This window comes from Cuculus canorus, chromosome 26, assembly GCF_017976375.1.
Source record: "Cuculus canorus isolate bCucCan1 chromosome 26, bCucCan1.pri, whole genome shotgun sequence".
Classification (NCBI taxonomy): domain Eukaryota; kingdom Metazoa; phylum Chordata; class Aves; order Cuculiformes; family Cuculidae; genus Cuculus; species Cuculus canorus.
The window spans coordinates 5,848,414-5,874,758 of NC_071426.1; the positions used below are offsets into that span (position 1 = coordinate 5,848,414).

At 48.0% G+C, this 26,345-nt stretch overlaps 1 protein-coding gene across 4 annotated transcripts in view; it reads right to left on the minus strand.

Moving 5' to 3' along the window:
- SLC23A2 (solute carrier family 23 member 2) overlaps positions 1 to 17,343 on the minus strand; it is a 62,444-nt gene extending 45,101 nt beyond the window's left edge. Inside the window, exons 1-2 of one of the 4 annotated variants that reach the window (XM_054088821.1) lie at positions 17,258 to 17,322; positions 12,309 to 12,436 (exon numbers count right to left, since the gene is read on the minus strand). The gene's annotated coding sequence lies outside the window, so the exon portion shown is untranslated. Of the gene's footprint in view, positions 1 to 1,694; positions 1,840 to 12,296; positions 12,437 to 17,257 lie in introns of those variants that run through there. The other 3 variants (XM_054088820.1, XM_054088819.1, XM_054088818.1) reach the window with 3 other exon arrangements.
- Between the last annotated feature and the right edge of the window lie 9,002 nt (positions 17,344 to 26,345).

Sequence of the window (26,345 nt, forward strand, 5' to 3'; positions counted from 1 at the left end):
TCCCATTTCTCACTTCACTTCCAAGTATCGTCAAAGCACAAATATATTCTTTCTCGGTAGGCACTAATGAATTTTTAAGTAGTTGGTACTTTGACTGCCATCCAGGAACAGCGCCTGAACAACTGACCAGCACTATTAGGGCATGCCTACACAAAGGCACGCAACAGTTACGCCGAGCTCAAACCTGCCGTGAGCTAAAGCACATTAGCTAAATCTCATTAACGTCCTCTGTGAATGAGCTTGTCAGAAGAGGACTTAAATCCAACTGAATGAGATGCTTAACAAAAAGGATCTCGCAGCTTTCAAAACTACGCGTTTGGTTACTCAAATTATTAAAAAGGAGCTCGTTTCAGCTGTGGTGCTAAACAAAATTTCCAAAATAGGTGCATTACCAATAAGTATACGTCAAGCTGAAGGCACGTTTGGTCAAAAACATTTCTGGTCCAGCTCATCACATCCTTCACCCCGTTACTCTCTCATTTTGTCATTCCAGTAGGCAACAGCTTTCCAGGTCCAAGCAGCGTGTGCGCCAGCCTCTGCAGGAGCGCCCAGCGCCGCGCACGCGCTGGTCTGCATTAGCAGCGCCCTGCCTGAGAGCGGAACAGCAGAAGCAGCACGAGATTACATTTCAAAGAGCACAAGCAGAATCTAGAAGATAAGTTTTACAGCGTGAGATCAAGTGACCGATAGCCGGTCACACCTGCAGTGCTCTGCAGATAGCACTGCTGCACACAGTAACAACCAAACAGTGATCTCTCTTCTATCCAAAACCCATCACCACTGGACAGCCCTGTGTGCCGCACAGCACGCCTCTCGCTGTTCATGGAACGCATTAACTTGATTTCTAACACCATCCAGTCCCTACAGTCTCCCTGCGGAGCATTAATAACCTCAGAATTCAAATGCCTCCCCCCCCGTTATGATGGACGTTAATACCCTGTTCATTAAACTCCTTTGCGGCACTCAAAGCGACCTGAGCACACACTGGTGCTTTTCTCGGCTTTCTTTGTACTTTGCTTGGCACTTGGATGAAAGCTACTTTTTTTCCAAGTCCTTAATCATATTAAAATGAAGGTGAAGTTAGAGACTCATCTAGGAAAAATTCCATTTATTAAGTAAATCAGGGTAAAGTGCCAACTTTTCCAACTCTGAACACAAAGCTCCTTTCCAAACGCTTCGGCATCCCTACGTCTGCTGCTGACACAGATACTCGCTCCTTGCTGAAAGAGAATGATCTTTGTTCTGTAAGCAATGTGAAACCAGTAACTGATTACATACTTGAAAACGTTTACATTGAGTTGATCTATGAGGTTTCTCCTGAAATATTTCCCTTCTATTTAATGGAACTTAATAAAAGATCTGGATTTCAAGAAATTTTCAAAATCACCAAGATGTTGTACTTTTGAGGTCAAGCATTCTTAAAATCTCATTTTTAATACATAAACCTCATTGGAGGAATTTATATGGAAACCAAAGTTTACAGGTAAACAGGAAAGAGGTTTAATACTTTTGAGTCTCTCTTTTACAGCAGTAACAATTTTTAGATGAAAAATTAAGTCCTCAAATCTTTGATATATGGAAACTTAGTTATTGAAATCCTGAGTTTGTAAGGTTTTAAGTTCCCTTACTTAATAATACCCATGCTAAAGCAGCTAGAGTTTTGCAGTCATCCCCATTAGCATCCGAGTTCTTACCTCCAGAAACCTGGACCAACTTCTAGAGCCCGTCGCAGGCAATTCCTCGGCCACCGTGCTCCCAGCCCGGGCTCAGCGCAGCAGCCCGAGTTGCACGCTGCAGCCCAGAAGGATGCAGACATGCCGGAGGAAGATTTTTATAATCTGGTTGGGCTCACTACATTGTATAACTGCACCGTGTCCAATCACAATCCCTGCGTGTTACACAACAGCTGGAATGCAGGAAGACACCACACGGTTACAAACTGTTACTACACGCCTGGGCCATAGTTACGAGAAGTGAGCTAACGGACAGCCTGAGTAACAGCAGCGTGCGTGCACATCAACCCCAACACGGAGCTTCAAGTGCTTTACACAACCTGCAATGCCACAGGGAGAAAACCCAGCTGGGCCCCCCAAAATTCAAGTTGCATAAATATTTACATGCCTGACTCCAAGAGCTGTAATCAGGATCAGGATTTTCTCCACCCAGTTAGCATTTCCATACGCCTCTGTTGTGCGGCTTGCAGGGAAATATTTTCATTAGCAATTAGCCAGCTCTCGAGAGGTCCCTGATGGCAAAGCTCTGTTCTGTAAGGTTCAGCAGCCCATAACCTGACCAAGAACTGCAAACACAATAAAACTTGTGCCGGGCTCATTTACTTTCCTAACCAAAAATGCTGCATAAGAGTGATGCTAAAGCCACAGAGTAAAGTGAGATGGAAAGGGAGGCAGGGACAGAAGTGAGATACTTGAAACAAAAAAGCATCAACTGACCTGCAGCCCTTCCACAGGGATCTGTTCTCCTCTCTTTGACCAACCTCTCTTTCTGCAGAACAGCGCTGGCTTAAGGCTGACCTCACAATTCCAAACATCCCTTCCTAACTTGTCGCATCCCAGCCCCTGCCTCGAGTTATCACTTGCCATCAGGTCTGTATGCCATCCCCTTGCCTGACAAGGGAACAACTATGCAGCAACCCCTCCAAACCCAACGCTGCCTGCAGTACTAATGAGAGACCATCACTTCTAGAGCCAACACCACAAGTGATAATTGAACAGGCCACCAGGAAGCAGCACTCAGCTACCAGACGCTGCCCACATTTACAGGCAGTGTCTATAGAACTTGGGCCCAATGGAGAGTCAGCCAAGAGGGCAGCACTGGAACAATGAGCTTGCTTTATCCAGAACACCTTTTCAACCCAAAGCTGCAGAGGCAAAGGCAGGTTGAGGGTGCCACCCACCTCCCCACACTCCCTGAGCAGAGCCAGCCTGACGCATGTTTAAGTCTGTCATCTGCTCCCAGAGCTTGCTTAATTGTCAGGATGTGAAAGCCATGGATCATCAGCAGATCAGAAGCGGCATGGGCTTGTTCTCGCATCAAAGATCCAACTGCTGAACAGGGCGCGTATAATTGAAAGCTGACACTTGCGACATGTTCCTTATTTACCACTCACTAAGAAAACAGCAAAGAAAGCCAATTATCTCCAGCGATAATTTTATGCAATGTGTACGTATATAAAACCACATTGTGTTTCAGCATTTAATTGCCACTCTAAAGAGATGTTGAAAAGTCTTCTCCTGCACTTGCTCCTTTTCCAATTCTTTCTTTTGCTCTTTACTTCTGATTTCCAAATGTTTTCACAAACAGAAGCATCGTCTGATTTCAATACAGAGAAAGCCTATAGTCCTCAAGACCAGCAACAGCAACATCATATCTTAAGTTTTAAAACCACTCAACATAAACTGCTGCACCACGTACCCACAGAGCACCTGTGAGATTTCTCACCTACTGCATTTTTGAGGAACACGCTAGAAATTAGTTTAGATTCAAGGCATTTGATGCTCTCACAGGCAGCTACAGGACTGGGCGATCAATGGCAAGCAAAACCCATGCGTCACTCTCTATTTGACTCCAATGTCCAGATTTATTTTCTCTTTAATAACTGCATTAAAATAGGCCACAGCCTCAAATGCTGCTCACCCTGAAAATCAAAGTTCAAAGTGTAATTGAGTTCAACGCAAGTAACATTATTTAAGTATCCACTTAATCAAGACTCATGTGTTTACTTTACAGTTAAGACCAATTGCTCTGAAGTTCATCACTGGTGAATGGAGAATTTCATCATTCAAATGATTTATTTCTGATTATTTAGTATTTACACTCAATGATTTAGTTCAAATAAACCACTTACTGATCTGGACGCCTCCACTTGAAGCCCGGCTCTGTGACGACACCTGGACAGATCTAATCACAGATTGCTTGGGTACAACTCCCAGCAGTGAACAGGTGCTTGGGATGAAAGTTAACTCCAGACAGAACCCTTGTGACTACCGTCTGAAGACAGTGCAATATTTCATGGTGCACCTTCAAACTCCACAGCCCTGTGCAAGACAGGCAGGAACAAACAGACAGGAAGCCCCGTGTACTGCTGCACTTCACTGATGGAAGTGGAATCACAGCAGCCAATTTCTCTTGCTCTGCCTGAGTGCAAGAAGCTTTGCCATGATGACCGCATGTGGCCAGTCAGCAGTTTCTTAGCTGCTCAATAACTGAGATCCAAACAGATGAGATCATTTCTCTTGAGAATGTTACTCCTGGGAGAAGACCACTTTTCATTATTTGAAGAAGATCCCATTGTTTGCCTTCTCAGAGATATGGTGCTCAGCTTCAGGAGGGAACACTCTGGTAACTTGAGAGCACTCTAGCCAAACTACAAGTGTTTGCTGTCAGACACACTGGTAACTAACTGGCAACTTTAGGCAAGGTTCTGAGCTTGGATATTTATTCAAGGCCATCCTCCTTAGTTTTGCAACACCCAGAGCCAGGACAAAATCCTTCTTTGAAGTCAAGTCTTCCCACTGTACCGAAATCTGTGTTTGTGTACAGGGACAGCACACACTGGTTATCTCGTATGCTCAAAACTGACAATAACATGACCCAGGATCCACAAACACCTGGGAACTAACCTCCTCCTTTGAGCCTTTAAGTATTGCCAGGTAATAACAAGAAAAGCACACAGCGCAAAGGCAGGTCTGATGCACACAAAAACTGTTCAGACGAGGCTCTCTGTTCCACAACTTGTCTAAAATAAACCCAAGCTTGTTAGAGCACAGTGGGGGCTTCTAACATTCAGCAAGGTGCCCTTCTCAGAGTGTTGCCGTCAGAACAAGGCACAGCTCCTTTTTGCAAGGACATCCTTTTCATTGGGAGGGTGAGGTGTAGGATGCCTCATTTATGATGGCCAGATGGGTCTCCTGACTACATTTTGGTAACAATCTCCTAATTCAAGTTCCTACCAAAGGCATAGCACATATGTAATCTGTTAGATCAGTGAAAAGATCCAATCTATACAGCAGACTTCCATGTGTATCTTCCAGAACACACTCAATGTAACACAGCAGGCACAAGGGAACAGCATCACAAATCAGCAGAACAAATAGATCCACTTCCACCCACGGCCTGGGACAGCAGAAAGACTCAGCCATTAAGTTTGATCTTATAGAGATATTTATAGATCCACTGAATTATAAATTCCTTGGAAAAGCACTTACCATAAGATATGCTTGAACATGAAAACATCTACTGCTCTCTTCCCTAGTGCTGTATCAAATATACACAAGGAATTATGGACGGCTGTGAAAGCTCATCATTCAATTCACCGAGCAATGCATGGCGCTGGGTACCACCTGGGTGACTCAGCCCATTCAAACGTGCATCCCTCTCATCCGAACAGAAGGGATTCCAAGGGGCAGCCCAGAACAGAAGGGATACCAGCACTTTCCACTTTTCCAGTTAGAGAACACAATGTTTTGTTGCTTTGTGCCCAGCTTTTCTTCTGAAACCCTGAACCCAGGCGCAGCTCATATCGAACCTGCCCTGCAAGTCTAAGAACACTTGTAAGAAAAATCTGGTGTCCAAGACATGTCTCATAGCAAACTGATGGTTCTTCTATGTAAAGAAGTAATTGCGAGATGGAAGTGCCTTTAAAAACACCCAGGGCTGATTGCTGGGCAAGAAATAAGAAATCATTTTCAAGGGAAAACAGCAACAGAAGAGCAGTGAAGCCAAGGCTGTACACTCCACAGGCACAGATCAAAGCACTTCCAAAATTAAAGGAGGAGGAATGTGCTTTTGGTGACCCGCTATTGTATTCACCATGCCCATCAAATAAGCCAGACGCCTACATCTTTCCTGGACCTCTAGGTATGTTAGTAATTAAAAGCAAAACCTCAAATCATTTTTCTTCCAAGGACTGACAAAAGTAAAACCTGTTTGTTGGTCAACATCACAACCCGCACAGCATCATTACCTTGAAGTACTCCCAGATGCCTGGGGAAACACTATCAGCTTCAACAGATGCTTAGAAGAGGACAGGACAGGACCCGGCAGCTCAGTGGAGGTACAGCAGACACCTGACTAACTAAGCCCATTTCTCACACCTCCAAAGCACATTCTAGGGGCACTCATGGGTTCCAGCCAAGAGTACCATCTCACAGCCAGCCCAACAGCTTGGACCTGTTCAACTCCGCAGATCACAAAATGAAGTGGATATGCAAATTTACCTGGTGGTGTTGTCTGCTAAAGTTGCCATTTTGTAATGTTTTGGCATTATCTTGTTGTTACCATTTAGCTTTCTCTCTGATTTTTGTGCTGCAGATAGTTTCAAAAGTGTGGGATAAATCTCTGTACAGAAAGCAACACCGAACTGATCTCGCTACAGGCTGCGCAAAGAACCTGGAAAGTTCCATTCTTTGGTTGAAGCTGCTATTATTTTCATTTTCTGAAGGTAAAATATGTTTATACAAAACGCATTCAGAGTTTTGCATTCAATCTGCCATTTGCTCGGGTGCGCAAACCAGTAAGCCACCAGGCTGACAACTCCAGCTGCAAGAGAAAATGTTTTAGCGTGAGGGACAAGAGCAGAGCACCACACTTGTGTTCAGCCATCCCGGCACCTCCCTGAGCTCAGCACCACACACGGCAAATGCAGCTTCCCAGCACTGTGCACGGCTCCAGCAGCCGCAGCTCCTCCGCCCACCAATCCCAACCTCCTCCATCTGAAATGAAAAAAGCCTTTTTAATCTTCAAAGCATGGCCAGAAGTCAATCTCCAACTTAGCACACTTTTTAATTTTCTTTTTAATTACCCAGCTGGGAGAGTTCTGCCCTCCCTGCTCACTGACCTTTCATTCCTTCAAGCTTATTTCAAGAAATCTTTCCTGGGAATAACCAGCAAATTTATACCACTCGCAGAGAACTGTTTCAAGGCTCCCAGGCACTGAGGGGGAGAGGCAGCACCATTCCTGGTGGGCTTTTGTGCAGGCATCCTTTGCAGCGTTACACAGCACCCTCAGTTCTCAGGCCAAGTATTTCCTGGCTTCAGACTGCTGCGAGCGCAGTCCCCGCGTGTCTGCTCAAACACCTTCCCAGAAGCTGTCACCGCGCCGGGTTTGAGAGCCTCTGAGTACTTACAGGGAGCTGACCCCCAAAATAGCAAAATAATTCCTTTCTGCTGCAAGTGGCAAGAAGCAGGGCACAAGCAGATCATCTATTATTGCCACAGAACAATAACAGATGCTATTAATTATATTAACAATCATAGATGCTATTATTACTACCAGTTGGCCAACTCCTTGTCCCACGAGTTCTGGTCACTGAGCGTAGCTTGGTTTGCCATAGCTACAGGGGAAAATTAAGTCATCATTGCCATTAATGATCTTTAAGTTAAACCAGCACTACATACTCTCAGCCCACATCCTATACAACTGGATGCAACCCTGTGCTTGATTTCCACATCTTAAGCCAACCAATTACTAATTTAATCTCACAATGAGCCTGGAAGTGTTTACAGAGACAGCTTGTGTTTAACTGGACTCACTGGTTAACTTCCCCTACTCCTGTTTCAGGCAGCGTAAGTGAAAGTGTTCCCACGCACAACGGTCACAATCTACTTCCTTACAAACATTCGTTTGCACACCTTGCTCATGGTTTGAGAAGCAAGCGCAACACCAGCGATGCAGCCCCCGGCTCTCCACGGACAAAGGGCAGAGGTGGGAGGTAACGAGGACCTGTTGAAACACAGCTGACAGCCAACCTGGACATCACATAACACGTCACCCTGGAGAGATGCAAGACGTAACTCAGCCCAAGAGCTTTGAAGCTTTTTCTCTATACGTAAGTGGTTAATTAGGAATGCATTAAATATATATGAATGCATTAAATAGCCCTACAAGCACAAAACTGTTAAAAGATTGTTTACTGTGAATTCTTTTTCAGTTGAGGGGACAGAAATAGAATGCTCCACTTAATACCGAACTGATCACTTAGTAAAAGCACAAAAATTTATAGTATTTTGACACAGTTCGCGTTTATTACAATAATATTTATGCCAGCTAGAGGTTTCTAAAAGACAGACATTTCTTTTCTGCAAGATATGCTTTTCCAAAAAAGTATTTTGTCAACATTCAGCACAATGTGCTTTTTTGTGATTTTTGCCAGTAACCCAACCTTTTTTAGCCAATACACTGCGGCTTCGAGACCATACCTTACTGCTTTCTTCATATTGAAGGCTTCTGTGCAGATGTCTGTATAGCACTACTTTACAAAAAATAACTGCAATTATGCTTACTTAATTGGCATCACTTAAAACACAGGAATTCTTTGCTGCTACTCTTTGGAGAATTATCCTTTTGGCATACATTTTGCCCTCAAACAGAATTTGCCATTTGAATAATTAAGAGGAGAAAAGACCAATACAGACAGAGGCTCCTTTGAAGGTACCCACATGCTGTGTCTCCATAATAAATCCTTTACCTGCCATTCAACAAAACATTATTTGCCACAACAGCCTCCAGAACAAAAACAGTCATTAGACTCAGATCTTAATACACCCGCGGTGTATGGTTCAGCGGGTTCGGAAAGCAAGGGACAGCACACCTTCATGAGATCAACACTGGGCCAGTGCTGACCATCCAATCTTCACGGAGCCGAACTACTGAGGAGAGCTCAGAGAATGCCTTGGGTTTTGGCTCATTTATACTGAGAAACTTAATAGAAGGCATAACAGTCAGCGTAGCTTGATTCAACTGTGCCTTATTAGGCATCTTCATGAAAAGCATTAAACACATTTCATCCCTCACAAAGAAAAGGAAGGTTCATTAGCGATGGATGTTTGCAAGTACCCAGGGCCTGAGATTATAGGAGCGCTTCCCCTTCTGCAAGGTGGTTTCAAGATCTCTTTGCACAGGAGGATCACATACCCTTTACCAAAGAGCTCACGCTTCCATCCTTGGCTTTTTCTGAGATTTGCAGACAAGACAGACTGACAATGAACACGCCAGCTCGTTTGAACGCCTGACTCGTAAGAGCCAACCCAGTTTACAGACCTCAACACGCAACCAACAACCCCAGAAAACTCAAGCCGCAGGGCCAGTCGACACTAAAGATTGTTTACAGCCAGCCAGGTTTTCTGTTCTCTCTGATCCAAAATGAATATACTGCAAATTGAGCTGTTCCCATTTGCTTTTCAATTCCCAGCTAGAAAAAGATAAATGATGGAATCACAGTATGGTTTGGGCTAGAAGGGACCGCAAAATCCATTCACTTCCAACCCCCTGCCATGGGCAGGGACACCTCCCACTGGATCAGGGGCTCAAAGCCCCATCCAACCTGGCCTGGAACACCTCCAGGGATGGGGCAGCCCCCACTGCTCTGGGCAACCTGGGCCAGGGCCTCCCCACCCTCGTGGTGAAAAATTTCCCCCTAATGTCTAAATTTAAATCTCCCCCTTTCCAATTAAAAGCCATTCTCCCTCGTCCCATACAGCTCGGTATTAAAAAACCCCACTACCCCTCCACCCATAGGTTCTTTCTATTTTAAAAGCATCTACAGGTAAGTGGGAATAAATGACAGGTAACCAGCAATTGTCTAAGCCTGAACAACCCAGAACAACCCAGAACACAGCCCTGCAAAATTCTGTTGATCACAATTATTATGCTCAGCCTGATCTCCCAAAATTCCACACATGAAATTAAATGCTACCGCCATAAAACATACCTCCCATATCAGCAAACAATGGATAACTGTGATTGTTATATGACAGGACAAAGGACAGTATGAGAATACTGCAATTCTGTCCCGCAGTCCAAATCTACAGAACAGAGACCCGGAGCTCCAATTTGTCAGTCTGAACCCCATTTGTTCCATTGGTTTGTCCTCCAGACACCGAAATCCTCACCAGGACACCACACTCCCTAAGCTTTTATCAACAACTCTAACCTGTTAAAATAAGCAGACGCTTTGGGCATCAGCAACATCCCACAACTCTCGGAAACAATTCCTTGGTATAAAAAATTAAAAAGGGAAAAAAAAAGCTGCTCTGACTTATACAGAAACTGGTGCTTTAGAGCTTCCTGTTTGCCAAACCAAGCATGTGCTTTCCCTGCCCAGGTACGGCGAGGGGCTCCACACGGGATTCTCCACACAAAGGGCAAGGAATAGACAGAGAGAAAATTGTAGAAATTTGGAATTTATTTTCCTGTCACAGGGACTCCAAGGCTCCACGGAAATTCAATCATTACCACAGCACAATCGACTAAGCACTATTAACTCTGGGACACTTTTATTCAGCACACAAAATAAGAGGCTGCTAATGTTGCAGTGCAGCATTTTATTTCCATTCCAAGGTTCTAAATAAAAAGTGAGAGCAGTGACAGAGTCCCACGCCTGTTCTTATGAGATACCCTCTGACTTAGAACACTGATAAGAACACACACATTTTTTTCCTTAAAAGCGCAATAAAACAGTAACACTGAACTCTGTGCTTAAACACAAAACCCTACAGGTAAGTGAGAAAAAGAACAAGGTCAGGAAAGGAAAAACCCTTCCGATCACTACTTAACGGCAGACTCGGCCACCAAAGGTTCCCAGCATTTCCTTCCCATTGCTCACAGCAGGTACACAACATCCAGAGCACTGGAAGACCAGGACAAATTCACATACGGCACAATAATCACCTCGTAATATAAATAAAGCTAATAGCACGCTTAGCAGACTGAGTGCTTAAGTCCTCTTCCTGCTACAGCTTCCCAACTTCACTTTGTTTTCCCACCTTTTCCAGGCGCACGAACGTACTGACAGCCAGCGCAACCCTTAACCGGGCTGGGTCACCCTTGGCTGCCACTGCATGGCTGTGCAAAATCAGGGGAAATCCAATTAAAATGTGTGGCTACATTTAGCACCCAATCTGCCCGAAGCACCCCCAGGCGAGGTTACTGCCCATGAATGTAAGTGCATGAGCCCCCTGAAGCCACTTTTCACTTCCTTCCCTGCTGCCAGCACTGCCCTCTCCCATGCATTCTCAAAATACTTGAGCCAACTATCCCCATGACAGAAGCACTGCTGCAACAGTTTGATTTAAAAATAAATTCAGCCAACAAATTTGGGGGATGTGCAGCCCTTTGACATCCCTTTGGTGAGTCACCACGCTTCAATACAGTCAAAACCAAAATAATGGTGAGTCAATCTCTCCTTTGCCATTGACACCAATGCGAGCTCATACCTCAACCACTTTTAATCTAAAGCCCAACCAGCCCAGCTCCACTCTGGGGCCAAGTCAGACCGAGAGCAGAGTCACTGCACTCTGCGGACCCAAGGCGATCGATGACTCACTATTTACTAGACTGACGACAACATTCAGGACCAAAAACCAAGTTCCAAACTCCGAGAGCACATTGGGATAGAAAACCACGGGAGAGCTGCATCACCAGGCACAAACTATTTCTGATGCCATACACATTTTTATTGTTATGTTTGGCAACGGGAATAACCGAGATTAATGGTCAGTGCAAGGAACAGAACGAGAGCAGGAGACTTCATAACGAGACCATTTCTCCCTCCTATTCCCTCTCCCCACCCAGTGCCAGCAATGTTTCAGCACCCCAGTTCCCTTTGCCAAGGAGGTAGTTCTACTCCTCTCACAGCTGAATTGCCATGGCAAGAAATCCACATTTTGATTCATCTCCAAGAGAAGAGCATTCAAACAGCAGGCATTTCCTTCCCATAACCTGAAAATGGCCAAATATAATCAGATTTCTGTTCTGCCTTCAAATTAATATTGTCATAAAATGGCTCGTAACACCTAAAAATATTTAGCCATAAAGAAAACATGCTCCCCAGTACTGACAGCAGCGTTGCGTGCAGAACCACGAAGTTTGCATGATGTCTTCATGCACCTTATCCCTGGGAACTGCTAGGAATAAGGCAAACAGCTTTCATTTTAACTGATTTATTTTATTCCTGCCTTAAGACCACACCACAATGCATTTCTCTTTACTCATTCTGACTGTCAGTGTTTTCTTCCTGCAGCTTTTAAGCAAAACAAAACACACTGTAACTGCTGCCAGACCTTTACAGGACCACTAAGCCTTTATAAACAAGAACAATTGATACAAATATTTTTTTCAGCAATGCAGGAAGCGTCATCTTCAATGGAAGACAAACTGTTCTGTGCAGCCATCTGCATTTTCTCTTGTAGGGATAAATGCATAAAGAAGTGTCCAAAAGTAAAATAAATCTCTTGAAGAAATGGCCCCACAGAATCCGCCTGGGCTTGAGGTTTCTTACTGTTTTTCTTACGTGGTTCTCGTACAAAGACAGCGACAGGAACAGCTACAGCTGAACAAGATCTTCCCCCTGCATGGGACACTGGTTTGTGATCTGCTGTGACCTGGACCAGCTCCCGAGGGCGTGGAGCGGGCTTCCCCCTGCACACACAAGGATGGGGAGAGGTTAACTGAGAAGCTTCCCCCTGCACACACAAGGATGGGGAGAGGTTAACTGAGAAGCTTTCCCTTGCACACACAAGGATGGGAAGAGGTTAACTGCAGCAGCGCAGGTAAGCTCAACAGAGCGATTTAGCAGCCACTTCTGGAGGAATTCGCACCCAAGAAGGGCAGAGTTTCACCCATTTAGTTTTCAACAGTCTCCAATCAGCCTCAACAGCCTAACTTCACAGCACAATAAAGTCCCTGAAATTGAGGAAGCGAAAAAGATTTGCTGCACCGGGAAGGAAGAAAAAGAAACATACTGACAGAATCAAAGAAAGAAACCTCAACTTGGTTTAAATTTAAAACCTTTTAAATAGTAACTGCATACAAACGCAGTGTCTTCTACAGAGTCTTCAGAACAACAGTAGGGAAAATCCACCGTCAAAAAGTTTTTTGTTAGTGAAAAAAAAAATCCTTAAACCCTGCCATTCTCTTAAGCTCCCCGCTGTGAGAATTAATTGATAAGTTTTGCTGCAGCTGGTTTGTATGTTTAATTATCTTGTCATATAAATCTGTCTTGTATCAAGAGATAATATGCAGACAATCTCCAGACATGGATAAATAACCTGAAAGAATAAACACTCTCTTACAACTGCAAGAATTTATTGATATGCTTGGTTGCCTTGTAAGATGTAGCTGGTTTAGGTCAGGAGATACCCTGTCTCAGGGCTTCGAGAATTTATTGATGTGCTTAGTTGTCTTGTAAGATATAACTGGTTCAGGTCAGGAGATAACCTGAAGGAAGTCTCCAGACATAGTTGGATAACCTAAAAAAAAGCCAAACATTCTTTGAGGACTTAAACGGCTCTTTGTCCAAAACTAGCATATATGCCCACCGCTTTTGTAAGATGGGATGCCTTTTTCAGAAGGGCATCCGATTCAGCGTTGAATTGTAAAATAAAAATATCATTGTCTTTGCTTCAAAGACTTTGTCCTTTTCAATATTTTACCAGTGAACAGTGTTTCTCACACTGTGAAGAAAAGTCCCCAAACAAATGATGCCAACGAAGACATGATTTATTTCTCCACTGGAATCCAGCTCCCTAGCTTCAGTTAAAGACAGAATCCCATGCACATGCAGCTCTCCACGCTCAGGATGTGACCTGGACCCGCAGTTCAGGGAGGAACGGAACAGATGAGAACTCTCCACAAAGATCATTTTGTGCCCCAACCGCTCCAGAGCGCAGTGGCCGCACAGCCATCACCATGGTGGGACCGACTGGGACTGCTCACAGCAGGGCTGTCACCTAAGGAATTATTCATCAACCCGCAGCCCAAATTCCCCTACTACTTGAAAAGCTGCTTTTCGTCAGATTTGTTTCCGTACTGAAGATGCAGACAAGCAAGAGGCAAGTTCTCCAAGAACCTCATCTCCATCCAGGTCCTCACACCTACTCAAGGAGATAGCCAGGCATCTTGAGAAAGCATCTCCTCAAATCTAAGCCCAGTTAAGAGCTGGGCTTACAGACAAGTGACAGATTCGGATGCATTTTAAACCGTAGGAATGCAACCTATTAATGAACAGCTGCAGCACAACCCACCCTTGGGAACTGCAGTCCTTACCTCCTTCCCCTACCTTCAGGGTTTTGAAAAGACATTTTCGACTCCTATTGGCATCTTTACTAAAGCTAAAGGCTTGTTAAAATCCATAATAAAAATCTTGGGGCTTCTTTAACCTCACTGCTAGCCCAAGGTTGAATTTGTTCCGGTGCACCTCCATGTTAATATTGCTCTAATTTCAAGCTATCTGGATCATGACTTGAACCTAGGAGTGGGCTTGTAAGAGCTCATCAACTGCTAATCCAATTGTTCTACATATCTCCAGGATTATTTTCCAGCTTACGAACCTGAGCTACTTGTTGCAATGCTCCTTTCCTGGCAGGGAGATCGATCACCAGGCGGATCAAGGTGTGCAGTGCAGCAGCGGCCACCAACTGCTCCAGTGTTTGTTTTGCCTCTCCGCTGGCTTTTACAGCCGGCATCAAACTCCAGCTGCCAGTAAAACCACGACCCAAACCAGGCTGAGGTTCAACTGGGTAATTTAGAGTTTGCTCAAGTATGGCAGCGCTGCAGTGAGGACACACGGACACACCAAGCTGCCCGTGAAAATCATAGGATCGTTTGGGTCGGAAGGGACCATAAAGATCGTCTAATTCCAACCCTGCTGCCATGGGCAGGGACAACTCCCACTGGACCAGGCTGCCCAAGGCCCATCCAAGGCCCTGAACACCTCCAAGGACAGGGCAGCCACAACTTCCCTGGGACATTGTATTTGGAGCATGGAGCATTTGGTATTTTTATTTCAGCTGGCCAAGTTCCACAGCAACAGGGAGCCCAGCATTTATCTGGCACTGAGATACTGAGTCTCAGTTGCGCGGGGCAAATGGTACGGTGGAAAAAATTAACCAGTAGGGTCTTTAGTTTGTGTTAAACGCATCTGGGGACTTTCCTTTCCTGCCAGACTCTTCAGTGGGTCCCTGTGGGGTCAGCCCCAGCCTGCACTCACCTGGGGATTAAGGGTTTGCTGCATCAGACCCCACAGCTTGTGGAGTGACAATGACAGCTCCAAAATGAAAGGACAGGAATGGAACTGTGCAAGGCTCTGCCTGCATCCCCATTTTCATGAAAAAAAGGCAAAGCAGAAATGCACGATATAGGCAGTCAGTCCGTATCTCTTGAGTAAGGAAACCTAATCGAAGCTTTGTTCAGGCATTTTTCTGCACTACCTACATCACTTCTTCATCACCCAAAATATACCTTAAAACAGAAGAAAACCACACGGGGCTCGCAAGAGAAAAGCGGAAACCAGAAATATTTACTGCTTCGATCTGCACTGAAGGGCTGAAAAGCAACCGAAAAAGCCAACCGATAAATAAAAAAGCCCCTGAAGCGCATCACGAGACAGGGATCAGAGAGAAGGCGAGGCCACCCCTGCAGGACCAGGGCTGAAATAACCTGCGTTTCTCCATACCGAGCTCACGGCTCTGCCACCCATTTTGTTTCAGATTAAAGAGGAAAAAATAATTTATAAAACAGATGATCTGCAGAACGGAGGCAACACCGCCGCACCCAGGGATAACACACACACACACCAGCGATAACCCTCCCCAGGGATAACACACATACACACCCCAGGGACAACGCACACACACACGGACAGCATATACACACACCCTGGGATAACACTCATCCTCCCCCCCCCAAAGGGATAACATCACCCTCCCATGTATAACAGTCCTCGTTTCCCCCCCACAGAGATAACACACACATGGGCTACCCCCACCCCAAGAGATGCCCACACATACACAAGGATAACAGCCCCCACCAAGGATGTCACACTCCCCCTCAGGGACACCCCCTCTATCCCCAGGGATAACACACACACACGGGCTACCTCCCACCCCGAGATACCCACACATACACAGGAATAACACACACCCACACCCCAAAGATAAACCCCTCCCCACCAAGGATAATCTCCCTCACAGTGATAACACACACACGAGTTACCCCCCCGGAAAGATACCCACACATACATAGGGATAACACCTTCCCCCCCAAAGGATAGCAAGGATGCCCCCCCCCCAAGGCATAACCCCCATCCCCCAGGGATGACCTCCCCCTCTCCCAGAGATAACACACACATGGGTTACACCTCCCCCACCCCCCTCCCCAGAAAGATGCCCACACATACACAGCGATAACACACACACCCCCTTCAAGGATAACCCCCCTTACCGCAAGGATTCCCCCCCTCCTAGGTATAACCCCTGTCCCCCAAGGATAACCCCATCTCCCACAAACATGGGCAACCCCCCCCCCCGAAAGATGCCCACATATACACAGGGATAACAGACCCCACCAAGGATGCCCCCCCCCCCCCATCACGGGATAACACACAGATGGGTTACTCCCCCCGAAAGATGCCCGCACACACACAAGCTTAACAGCCCCCACCAAGGATGCCCCCCCCCCCCCACCCAGCGATAAACCCCCATCTCCCATGCATTAGCCCCCATCTCCCAGAGATAACACACACACACACGGGGTTACACTGCTCCAGAAAGATGCCCACACATACACAGGGATAACAGCCCTCACCAAGCATGACCCTCCCCCCCCCCCCCCCCCAGAGATCACACACACCCGGGTTACATCCCCCACCCGAGATACCCAAACATAGACAGGGATAACACGTACACCTCCCCATAAAGGATAACCCCTTCCCCACCCAGGACGCCCTTCCACCCAGGGATAACACACACACGCGTTACACCCCACTAGAAAGATGCCCACACATACACCGCGTTAACACCCCAGCCCCGAAGAATAAACCCCACATACAAAGGGATAACGGCTCCCACCAAGGATGCCCCCCCTCCCAGGGATAACCTCCTCATCTCTCAGCGATAACACACACGGGTTAACACCCCCCACCACGATGCCCACACCTACACAGGGATTAGAGCCTCTCCCAAGGATGCCCCCCCCAGGAGATGCCCACACATACACAGGCTTAGTAGTGCCCACCAGGGCTGTCCCCCCCCAAGGGATAACCCCATCTCCCATGGATAACCCCCTCATCTCCCAGATAACACACACACGGGTTACACACCCCCCTCCGAAAGATGCCCACACATACAAAGGGATTAGAGACTCTCCCAAAGATGCCCCCCAAGCAATGTGTGTGTGTGTCCCCCGGGATGAGAGCCCCCCGAGCCGGGCTGGAGGCTGCTGGGCTGCAGCAGCGGCACTCACCTGCCATGGCGGGCGGCAATGGCGCTGCGGCTCCGCTCGGCAGCGGCGGGGCCGGCGCCCGGCGGGGAGAGCGGGGCGGGGCGGCTCCGCCCCCGGACATGGCGCTGGGGGGGCGGGAGGGGCTCGGGGACTCTTGAGCCGGGCTGCAGTCCGTCACAACGAGGCTCAAACCCCCCGCAAGCGGGGCTCGTACCCCTCCCCAACGGGGCTCAGATCCCCCCCGGGGCTCAAATCCTACCCAACGGGGCCCAGATTTCACCCCCACCCTCCCCCGGGGCTCACGGCCACCACAACGGGGCTAATATCCTTCCCAACAGCGCTCAAATCCTTCCCAACGGGGCTCGAATCCTCCCCAACGGGGTTCAAATCCTTCCTAATGAAGTTCAAATTCCACCCCACACTCCCAACGGGGCTTAAATCTACCCCCTCGGGGCTCAAATTCCGCCCCCAATGGGACTCAGATGTTTCTCAACGGGGCTCGTATCGTCCCCAGTGGAGCTAAAATCCTTCTCAACGGGGCTCAAATCTCCCCATCCTCCTGAAAAGGGCCCGGATCCCCCCCAGCGTGACTCGAACTCCCCCGCAACAGGGCTCCAATCCTCCCCAACAAGGCACAAATTCCACCCCTCTCAAGCGGGGCTCAAATCTCTCCCCCCAACGAGGCTGGCATCCTCCACAACGAGCCTCAAATCCCGGCCAATGGGGCTCAAATCCCTCCCCAACGGGGCTCAGATCCTTCTCAACAGGGCTCAATTCCCTCCCCTCTCCCCGAGCTGGGCTCATATCTCCCCCAACGGGGCTCAAATCCCCCTCCCACGGGGTTCAAATCCTCCCCAACGAGGCTCAAATTCCTCCCTCCCCAGCAGGGTTCAAATCCCCTCCCCACTGGGGCTCAAACCTCCCCCCGCAGGGCTCAACCCCCCCCAAAAGGGCTGAAAACACCCCCCAACATGGCTCATATCTCCCTCCTCAAACAAGGCTCAGATCCTCCCCAACGGTCCACGAATTCTGTTAAACGGGGCGTAAATTCTGCCGTACGGGGCTCAAATCCTCCCGAAAGGGGTCAACCCCCAACCAAAGGGGCTCAGATCCCCCCATGCGAGGATTAATGCTCCCCCAACGGGGCCCAAATCCCTCCCCCAACAGGACTCAAGTCATCCCCAATGGGGCTAACATCCTTCTCAATGGGGCTCAAATCCCCCCCAAAAGCAAGGTTCACATCCCTCCCCGACAGGGCTCAGATTCCCCCATCCTCCCCAAAAGGGCTCAGTCCTCCCTCCCCAGTGTGGCTCGAATCCTCCCCAACAGGGTTCAAATCCACCCCCAGTGGGGATCAAATCCTTCCCCCCTCCCCATGGGGCTCAACCCCCCACCAATGGAGCTAAAATCCTCCCCCAACGGTTCTCACATTCCCCCCAACAGGGCTCAGTCGTAGAATCCCAAAATCGCAGAATCATAGACGCTTAGAACCAAAGAATCATAGAAAGCTAAAGTCACATAATCATAGAACCTCAAAATCATAGTCGCTGAATCATAGAATCACAGAATCACAGAATAACAGACTCACAGTGAGAATCACAGAATTACAGAACCATATAATCAACAGAATCATAGTCACAGAATTATAGAACCACAGAATCAAAGAATCATAGTCACAGAATTATAGAATCATAGAATCACAGACGCACAGGATCACTGAACCCTAGCATCCCTAAATCACATATCATAGAATCACAAGATCATAGAATCTCAAAATCACAGAATCATATAATCCTGTAATCACAGAAACCTAGAATCCCGGAATAATAGAATCCCAGAATCAAAGACTCACAATCATAGATTCACAGAACCATAAAATCCTAGAATCCCCAAATCACTGAATCACAGAACTATAGAATCCCAGATTAATAGTATCCCAGAACTGTAGAATCCCAGAATTCCAGAATCATACAATCATAGAATCATGTAATGATAGAATCATAGAATCACGGAATGGTTTGGGTTGGAAGAGACCTCAAAGCCCATCCAGTTCCACCCCTGCCATGGGCAGGGACACCTCCCACTGGATCAGGGGCTCCAAGCCCCATCCAACCTGGCCTGGAACACCTCCAGGGATGGGGCAGCCACCACTGCTCTGGGCAACCTGGGCCAGGGCCTCCCCGCCCTCAGTGTGAAGAATTTCTTCCTAATGTCTAATCTAAATCTTCCCCCTTCCAATTTAAAGCCATCCTCCCTCTTTCTATCACTCCATGCTTTTGTAAGAAGTCCCTCTGCAGCTTTCCAGGAGCCTCTTTCAGTACTGGAAGCTGCTCTGAGGTCTCCCTGAAGCCTTCTCTTCTCCAGGCTGAACAACTCCAAATTACGTTTGTTTTTTTTTTGCACCCAAGGGCTTGAATCCCCCTGAGCGGTGCTCAAATCCCCTCAGTAGGGCTCACATCCCCCCTCATCAGGGCTCATTCACCCCAATGGGGATGAAATCTCCCTCAGCGGGGCTCAATCCCCCTCAGCAGGGCTCAAATCCCCCTCAGAGGGACTTGAATTCCCCTCAGCATGGTTCAAATCCCCCTTGGCAGGGCTCAATCCACCTTGGCAAGGCTCAATTCACCTCAGCAGAGCTCAGTCTGCTCAGTGGGGCTCAAATCCCTCTTGGCAGGGCTCGATTCCCCTCGGCGGAGCTGTTTCAGTAGTTAGTGCTTGATTCCCCCAGCAGTGTCGGCTCGATCTCCCTGTGCCGGGCTTGGTCCCCTCAACAGGACTCGGTCCCCTTGATGGCACTCAGTCCCCTCTCAGCAGGGCTCAATCCCCCTCAGCAGGACTCAAATCCTCCTCGGTGTGGATCAGTCCCTCTTGGTGGGGCTCAATTCCCCTCAGCAGGGCTCAATCCCCTCTGCAGGGCTCAAATCCTCCTCAGCAGGGCTTGGTCCCTTCAGTTGGGCTTTCGTCCCCTTGATGGCACTTAGTCCCCTCTCAGCAGGACTCGGTCCCCTTGATGGCACTCAGTCCCTCTCAGCAGGGCTCAATCCCCCTCAGCAGGGCTCAAATCCTCCTCAGCAAGGCTTGGTCCCTTCAGTTGGGCTTTCGTCCCCTTGATGGCACTTAGTCCCCTCTCAGCAGGGCTCGTTCCCATCAGCAGGCTCAAATTCCCCTCAGCCAGCGTGGTCCCCCTGAGCAGGTCTCAGTCCCCTCTCCAGGGCTCAAGTCCTCCTCAGCAGGCCCGCTCCCCACAGCGGGGCTTGGTCCCCTTGATGGCACTCAGTCCCTCCTCAGCAGGGCTCAGTCCCGTCAGCAGGGCCCAATCCTCCTCAGTAGGGCTCAACCCCCCCTCAGTGGGGCTCAAACTCCCCTCAGCAGGGCTCAGTCCCCTCGGTGGAGCTCAAATCCCCTTCAGTGAGGCTCAGCCCCCCTCAGCAGGGCTTGATTCCCCACAGTGGGGCTTAGTTCCCCCAACGGGGTTCAAATCCCCCTCAGCAGGGTTTGTTCCTTCACGGTGCGACTCAGTTTCCCCAGGGCACTTCATCGGGGGCAAATGGCACTCACCTGGTGACCCATGGGCTGCCCTCAGCTCTGGCCCTTTTTGGGGCCAGTGGTTTGGTTTGGGACTTTAAGGAAAAATCCAGCTTTTGTCATACGAGAGTGAACTTAGCAGGGAAAAAAGGAAGGCTGGGGAAGTTGAGCCCTTCAGAAGATGACACCATCAAACATGTGCAACCCTCTTCCTAAAATCCCACTGTCTCGAGGTTTCCAGTTTTCTGGCTGGGGAATCATAGAATAGTTTGGGTTGGAAGAGACCTTAAAGATCATCCAGTTCCACCCCCTGCCATGGGCAGGGACACCTCCCACTGGATCAGGCTGCCCAAGGCCCATCCAACCTGGCCTGGAACACCTCCAGGGATGGGGCAGCCACAACTTCCCTGGGCAACCTGTTCCAGTGTCTCACCACTCCCATGGTGAAGAAATTCTTCACAATGTCCAGTCTAAATTTGACCCTCTCCAGTTTATCCCCATTCCCTCTCGTCCTATGACCACAAGCCTTTGTAAACAGCCCCTCCCCAGCTTTCTTGTAGTCCCTTTTGGGTACTGGAAGGTCATTATAAGGTCTCCTCTGAGTCTTCTCTTCTCCAGGCTCCAAGCCCAAATCTCTCTCAGTCTGTCCTCGTATGGGAGGTGCTCCAGCCCTCGGATCATCTTTGTAGCCTCCTCTGGAACCATTCCAACAGCTCCGTATCCTCCTTATGTTGAGGATTCCAGAACTGGACACAGGACTCCAGATGAGGTCTCACAAGAGAGGAATACAGGGGCAGAATCCCCTCCCTCGCCCTGCTGGCCACGCTGCTTTGGATGCAGCCCAGGACACGGTTGGTTTCTGGGCTGCGAACGCACATTGCGGGCTCATGTTGAGCTTCTCATCGAAGCCAAGTTCTCATTCACCCCCAAGTCCTTCTCTGCAGGGCAGCTCTCAATCACATCATCCCCTATGGTCTACTGAAAATAGGGATCACCCTGACCCCAGTGTAGGACCTTACACTTGGAAGGAGCAGGTCTGACAGGGTCTTTCTGGCGCAGGGACTCAATGCTGTGTGCCACAGACAGACACTGCCAAACCTGAAATTCCTAGCAGGAAATTTCACTTGCCTCAATTTGGCTTCTGCCCTTTCCTGTAGTTCTCAGATGCGCCGACAACCAGCCAGCTCACAAAGCCTTTTGCCACTCCATCCTTTCCCAGGAAGCTGGGGCTCCATAGCCGCATCTGCTGATTTCTGCCTTTTCCCCCTCAACGGAACCGTGCTGCGACCATCAGCCTGCTAATTTACAGTAGGTGTCCTTGAGATAATATTGACCGATGCTGAGCTTTCTCCCCCACCGGCCCCTTGATTATTTGATTAAGGTGCCTGGTCGCTGTGAGTCGATAGGAAAGCCTGCGCTCCCCAGCCCAGTGACGCTAATTGTAATCCATTTCATCATTTTACCCAGACCTGCGATTCTTTGTTGATCTTTCAGGTCTTTGCCTTAACAGTGTCTGTTTGCACAGAGTTTGGCTACCAGGAGTGTTTACCGGGGATTTGTTCACCAGCTGTCCAACGCCTTCCATCCCGCTGCCCTGACAAAGAGGGTTTCACCAGATCCTGTTAAAACCCAGGAGCTTATTTTAAGACCGTAGACCCTATGAAGCCTCTGGAGCATTTGTACTTCTTATCCTCATGCATCATTTTTTCCACATTCACTGCAATACACTCCTTGTTAAGCTTCTAAAAGGATTTCAAATGAACCATATGGAGAACTATATAGGACATGGAGAAGTCAAAACACATATTTTTGGCTGCTCTAGATTATGAGTATCGATCCCTTTGCATTACTCAATACCTGGCGTTATCCCAAACATACACATACAGTTAGTCTGGCTTTTAAATGTGAACAGCCTTTGTCTGTTAGGGTAGAGGAGCATGGAGCCGCAAAGGGGCATTTTAGTAACGCAAGTTTGATTGAAAGTGCAGCAGTTTTGCTGTTGACAAGGGTTTATACAGGAAGGTGGATTGGATGGACTCAGAGATGCACTCTCCCTACAAGGACTTCCCGTGGTCTGGAATCATTGGCAGAGACATAGCTCTATTTTTTTTTTTTAAGTGTTATAATTTTCTAACCTTCTCCAGTGGAAGATGGCAGAGTGAAATACAGGTAATATGGCAAGAGATCTGCAAGCGGGAAGTTCAGACGCATCCATCAGATTGAAATTTAACAGATAAAGAGACCTTGGGATCATGATAATCCCAAGGACAAGCAGCAGAAAGATGATAAAGGTGGATTTAGTGCTCTGAGAATTGAACTTGACATAGCTAGACCCCCCAGAACCACAGGCTCAAGCCCAGCAAAGCATTTTTCAGGCATTTGTTCCTCCTAAATAGATAAATTACCTTCCAGGTGGCCTTCTGTGCTGTAAAGTTTCAGAAAATACCCTGGCATTTCACTCATTCAGAGGGCCAGAGCACATTTTGTGCAGCCAGACTGTCCTGCTGTAGAAATGAAAATACCATGATTACTGCCATATATGTATGTTATTAAAATGCAGTGAAGAACCATGAGGTATTTCTGAAAGCATTCATTCACTTTCCACCTGAATGATTCACAGGACCATAAAAAAGTTGGGCAAATCACAGGTCCAGGATGTGCGTGTGCATGTCCTTCATAAATGCTACCAAGAGAAATTAGCAGTCATTAATCCTTTAGAGTGCACACCCTTGAGATCCTAAAGGAGACACCTTCCCTTTAGTGTTTTCTTTTCTTCATTACATCTAATCTCAGAGATTATCTGAGCTCCTCAGAGCTCATCAGGACTTACCTGTGCAGAGGCTTGTGCCAGTCTGCCCAGTTCAACCAGTGTCCATCAAAAATACACAACTTGAGTTCTGCAGATGATACCAAGCTGAGTGGTGCAGTTGCCACACCAGAAGGACGGGATGTCATCCAGAAGGACCTGGATAGGCTGGAGAAGTGGGGCTGTGTGAAACCTCATGAGGTCCAACATAGCCGAGTGCAAGGTCCTACACCTGAGTCGGGGCAATCCCCGATCTCAGTGTACGATGGGGGATGATGTGATTGAGAGCTGCCCTGAGGAGAAGGACTTGGGGTGCTGGTTGATGAGAAGCTCGACAGGAGCTGGCAACGTGTGCTCGCAGCCCAGAAACCAACCGTGTCCTGGGCTGCATCCAAAGCAGCGTGGCCAGCAGGGCGAGGGAGGGGATTCTGCCCCTCTATTCCTCTCTTGGGAGACCTCATCTGGAGGATTGTGTCCAGTTCTGGAATCCTCAACATAAGGAGGATACGGAGCTGTTAGAACAGATCCAGAGGAGGCTGCAAAGATGATCTCAGGGCTGGAGTACCTCCTGTACGAGGACAGACCGAGAGAGTTGGGGTTGTTCAGCCTGGAGAAGAGAAGGCTCAGAGGAGATCTTAAAGCGACATTCCAGTACCTGAAAGGGGCTACAAGAAAGCTGGGGAGGGATTGTTTTTAAAGGCTTGTAGTGATAGGACGAGGGGGAATGGGTATAAACAGGAGAGGGTCAGATTTAGACTGGACATTAGGAAGAATTTCTTCACCACAGGAGTGGTGAGACACTGGAACAGGTTGCCCAGAGCAGTGGTGGCTGCCCCATCCCTGGAGGTGTTCAAGGCCAGGTTGGATGGGCCTTGGGCAGCCTGATCCAGTGGGAGGTGTCCCTGCCCATGGCAGGGGGTGGAACTGGATGATCTTTAAGGTCTCTTCCAACCCAAACTGTTCTATGATTCTTCCTGTAACTGCCCTAACTGGCAAAATTCCTCTAACACTGCTGAGATAGTCCTGGAGTCCCGGTTCCTCCCTGTTCTTTGGAGTAATCAGTCATTATGCTTGCTTCCATAATGCAGGATAAATATTATAGTATTAAGGTAATCACAGTGGTAATGACTGGAGAGGGAGTGAGCAAAGAGTGCTCTGTGATACCTACCAGCCTGAATCACTGCAGCATCACCTTGACAGCGTGCAAGCAGGGATGGGATTCTGTGGTCAGGTTGTGCCCGTGTGGAGCTAAAAGTGTCTGGAAGGAGACACTGGTGTGGGACAGTCACACCTTTAGCCTGGGCTGTGTGTCCTTCTCTGCAGCCAGAGAACAGAGAATTACGGGATGTTCTGAGGTAACCTTTAGTGAATGTGTTCCCCAAGCACGACGGCTTTACTTTGTTTGTTTCTTCATGGCTTTGTGCAAATAAAATGGTAAGGACAGGACTACAGGAGGTCAGGGTTTTCTTGAGATGCAGCATGTACGTTGCTGGCATAAATCTAAATGATGAAGTGTTTTTGGCTGGCATCTCTTCTGTTTACTCAAAATTTCCATTTTAAACCAAAGCGTTGCCTCAATTGGGCCATGAATCATTGATCCAAGTACAAGAGCTCCAGAAGACCAAATCAAAACTTCACATCCAGTAACAGCCAGGGATGATTGTTTTGGATTTGGGGCCCATTCCTCAGTTCCAGTTCCTGATCTTGTTTTCTCTGTGTGGTTTTGGTGGATTTTTTTTTATGAACAACATAAAGCAAGGCATTAAAAAATAGCTTGCCTCACATCAGATTAACAGTATTCTTTGTGGATCCCACAGGCGGAGTCCAGGAGTTAAGAACAACTCGGCACACGTGTGTGGCTAACAGCAGTATCTTATAAACCCCCTCCCACTGTAGAGGAGGATCAGGTTCGTGACTACCTGAGAAACCTGAACATATCTAAGTCTATGGGACCTAAAGAGATGCACCGCAGAGTCCTGAGGGAATTGGCTAATGTGGTTCCCAAGCCACTCTCCACCACATTTGTAAAGTCATGGCACTCTGGGGAAGTCCCTGGTGACTGGAAGAAGGGTAACATTGCACCCATTTCTGAAAAGGGTAGAAAGGACCGTGAGAACTGCTGACCTGTCCGCGTCACCTCTGTGCCTGGGAAGATCATGGAACAGATCCTCCTGGAAGTTATGCTAAAGCACATGGAGGACAGAGAGGTGATCTGAGACAGCCAGCACGGCTTCACCAGGGGCAAGTCCTTTCTGACCAACCTAGTGTCTTTCTATGATGGGGTGACTACATCAGTGGACAAGGGAAAAGCAATGGATGTTGTCCATCTGGACATCTGTAAAGCCTTTGACACGGTCCCCCACAACATCCTGCTCTCTGAATTGGAAAGATAGGGATTTGATGAGTAGATGAGGAATTGGTTGGATGGTCGCATCAGAGAGTAGTGGTCAGTGGCTCAATGTCCAGATGGAGATCCATGACAAGTGGTGTCCCTCAGGGGTCCATACTGGGAGCAGTGCCATTTAATCTTTCCATAGATGATACAGACAGTCTGATCAAGTGCATCCTCAGCAAGTTTGCAGATGACACCAAACTGAGAAATGTAGTTGTCTCATCAGAAGGAAGGAATGTCATCCAGAGGGACCTGGACAAGCTGGAGAATTGGTCCTGTGTGAACTACATGAGGTCCAGCAAGGCCAGGTGCAAGGTCCTGCAGCTGGGTCGGGGTAATCTGTAGTTTCAATATAGGCTGGGGGATGACATGATTGAGAGCAGCCC